The sequence below is a fragment of the Octodon degus genome, unplaced genomic scaffold, assembly GCF_000260255.1.
Source record: "Octodon degus isolate 3935 unplaced genomic scaffold, OctDeg1.0 scaffold00021, whole genome shotgun sequence".
Taxonomy (NCBI): Eukaryota; Metazoa; Chordata; class Mammalia; order Rodentia; family Octodontidae; genus Octodon; species Octodon degus.
This window is the reverse complement of record NW_004524597.1, coordinates 22,017,826-22,021,670: the sequence shown is the minus strand read 5'-3', so window position 1 is coordinate 22,021,670 and position 3,845 is coordinate 22,017,826.

Genomic DNA, 3,845 nt, shown 5'->3' with positions numbered 1-3,845 from the left:
CTTCTTCTTCTTCTTCTTCTTCTTCTTCTTCTTCTTCTTCTTCTTCTTCTTCTTCTTCTTCTTCTTCTTCTTCTTCTATACAGAGGATTGAACTTGGGACCTTGCGCTTTCCAGGCAAGTGCTTATTCTACTGAGCTATCTCCCCAGCCCTGAGAAAGGGTAATTTCAACCTTGCTTCCAGACCTGCTTCTAAAAGTCTGTTTCTTAAAATAATCAGCAGCAAAAAATCCTTACTCCAAGAGGTATAAGTACATAGTGGTTCATATTCTGGTTGTCCACAGGGAAACAAAAATATTAGTGTAGCTATGAGTTTTTTAAGGAATATTTTTGTAAAGTTAAAGAAGAGTAGCTTAAGTATGAGAAAACAAAATGAAGTAACTTAAAATAAATAAAAATAGGTGATTTTTTAAATGAGAGTTTAAGAGAACACATCAAAAGGAGAGAATGGGAAAAATATTTATGTTTAGATCACTGAAATGATTGTCAATAAATTTTGATACCTCCTTTAGGATCATGATATTCTGCTGAAGTTAGCAGTATAGAAAAGTCTCATTTAATGAATTAATCAGCTTCCATGCAATAGCACATTTTATTTTGATAAGTTAGGAATGGAATTATATGGAAAAAGAATGGATTTTATTTTGGCACACCTAGGTTCAACTCCTATGCTGCTGTATTTTAAATTAAGTGAATAAATCAGACTTTGTGTTAATTGTTTTAATATTATATTTTTTCATCTTGATAAAGAAAAACATATTTTCAAGTCATCATGAATAAAGGTAAAATATGTAATATAAGCAACACAGGACCTATATAAGGAATTACACATTTTTCTTATAAATTGTACATTTTTCTCTCCTTGCTTATCAGAATTGGGATGTATCTTACAGATGTAAAAAACAAAACAAAACAAAACAAAACAAAACAACCAAAGAAAATTTCTTGGTCACCATGACAAGGGGTACATTTTCATTGCCTTTTGCATGTGGAAACTCAGCTTTTTACATGGGTTCCTGTTCATTTGATTGTCACTTCAATTCAGATACTTACACTGATAACTCCACAGGCAATATAATTTTAGGTTAATTCTGGATTCTTAATTTTTGCTTAAACTGTCTTTGAAAAGATTGCATTGTAGTACAGCATTGAAATGCAAAGTTACATTGTGTATAGAAGATTGCCTGTCATAAGCAAGCAATTCAAAGACAGAAGAAATTTCCAAATCTCAAAATAGAACACAGAATTTTTCAAAGCTCAGAGAGGCTGGAGTAACTGATTAGTGTGTCATAAAGAACAGTTTCACTCAGGTGTCCTTTAGCCATATGTCAGAAACTTCCAGGTAACCATCAAGAGAAGTGCTTATCTTCCATTGATATGGAATTGAATCACAGATTAAACAATTGAGGTAATCTAATAGGAATCGTGCATGGAGACAGAATTCTTTAGTGAGCCTTACTGGTAAGACAAAAACAGAGGTGAAGAACAGGAGTTGCTCTGTATGAAAATGTATAGACTCCAGGAGTCTTATGTGCTGATTTTAAATATATAAGACTACATATTTTTTAAGAGTAATACACCAGGCAGTTCACAATATTAATTTATTTAATGACAAATTAACTCATTAAACTTACAAATATTAGCAAGTGTAATTCTCTTAAAATTATGTGGTGAGAAATTCTATTACTTTCATTTTACAAACGAGGAAGTGGGGGCATTGAAAAGCCGCATAACAATGAGGCAGTATGGAGCTAGTATTCAAACTTCCTGGGTCTGTGCTCCTAATCACTAAGTTTCATTGCCTTCGAAATTTTGTTTGCAGAAATGTTAGTGTAAGTTTTTTTCCTAAGCAGAGACTTTGTATATTAATGGGTTTAAATCTCACCATAAGCTCAGGAGGTAGTTATGACTTTTGGAGCCACCCAGATACAAACTGGCTAATGAGGCTGGATTGCACATAGGAGGTCTGGCTTCAAAGCATGCACATTTGGTGCCTCTTAACTGATAGACACCTAGCTCTGAGGGAAAATTTAAGCAATTCAGGATATAATACAATGCCAGTTGCCCAAGCACTTCCTGGTCCTTTTAGTGCAAGTGAAGTTTATTCCTTATTACATGAAAATAAATTCTTAAAGGCAGGATGTGCGAAGAAGGGATCTGAGCATTTTGATGAAGTGCCTGAAGATGCCTGGGACGCACTCTTCACTGAAGAGCCTTTGGTACCACTGCTTCTTTTCTGGTCTTTGCCACCTTTGCTTATTGTGCTTCTCAGAGGACATCAGGCTATGGTATTGAAATCATATTGAAAAGCTCCCAGGTTCAGTGATTGAACCCAACAATGATTTATCTTTTGCTCATATCACTGTTCAGTGAAAGTTGAACTGTGTCTTAGACCAAATTTTCCTAGTACTATGCTGGATTAGCTCTTTTCCTGAAAGACATTTATTAATTCTGTCATCATGTACCAGCCTGAGAAATTTCATGATTATTTCCTTAAGGTTTATGTGATTTATTTAATGAACAGACTATATTTATTGGGGGAAAGAAAACTGTCCGAGAGAAGGACAAGAAGAGGGCCCCGAGTGTGTTGTCCCTGAAAAGTTCAGGATTTTATTTTTTTGACTTGCTCAGGATGCATTAAGGGCAGGTTGGGTAAGGCATGAGGATCTGGGGATTGACCCACAGCTTCATGAGGCTGTCTGCTTTGCCTAAGCAGGCACTTAAACAACTGAGCTAATGGGCAGGCCCCCGGTTTATGGGTTTTAGCAGCACTTTCTTTGTCTTATTTCTTTCACATTTTACCATGATGGGAAGAAGAAATTATGTGATATCTCCAGCACTCTGCTTGGTAATCCTTTTAGCTAAAACACCCTATTTCAATTGGACACATTTTTTAACTACCACATAACAGAAACATAATGGTTTCCTAACATTTCTGTCCTATGAAAAAATATGCTCTCTTTCACTTCCCAATAAAATTTTCCTTATATTTATTTAAGCCCTCATGGATAACACCCTGAAAAACCACTGGACGTGTATGAATAATTTCTCCAATGGTCTTCAGTCTTTTGCCAGGTCTTTCCTCATTGTTCTTCTAACATGTACTCACTGCCTGGTTCTAAAGCCACTTCCATATTTTCAGCAATTTTTAATGATGGCACTATACTGTAGGGACCACAATATGCACTGATTCTGTGGCACAGCTAATTACCGAAAGCATTGATGTTTCTGTGGGTCTGGAATTTGAGGGTGGATGAAGTGACAGTCATCATGTTGGCCAAGGTTGCTGTCATTTGAAGGTTTGGCTGCGGTTGGGTAATTCACTTGTACTGAGTTTTGTGTCACACACGTAGGCAGCAAGTCTTGCCGATGGTCATAAGGAGACTACGGTCGATTGTCACATGCTCTTCTCTGTACAATTTATTGTCTTCACAAAAATAGAAACTGACTTCCCATACAGTGAGTGATAGGAGAGATTTTGGCAAAAGCCACATCCCTTCTATAGTCTAGCACCAAGGGTCACACAGTTATTTCTGTGCCATCCTGCTGGTCTCATGCATCAGCTGTATTCACTGTGGGAGAGAACTATACAGAGACTCGAGCAGCAGGAGACAAGAATCCATCACGGACATGCTGGAGGACAGCTACTGCAAAAGAGATCAATAGAATAATAAAAATTATAATGCCGTGTTTTCATTGATATACTCAAATATTCACAAAGTGAGGAGTGCAATTTCATTACATCTTCATCTAGTCTGTACATTGTGACTCCTACAAAACTACAGGGATCCTGATGTATGCTAGTATCCTTCCAAATACTCAGTCATACATAGCCCAAATGCCAAGTT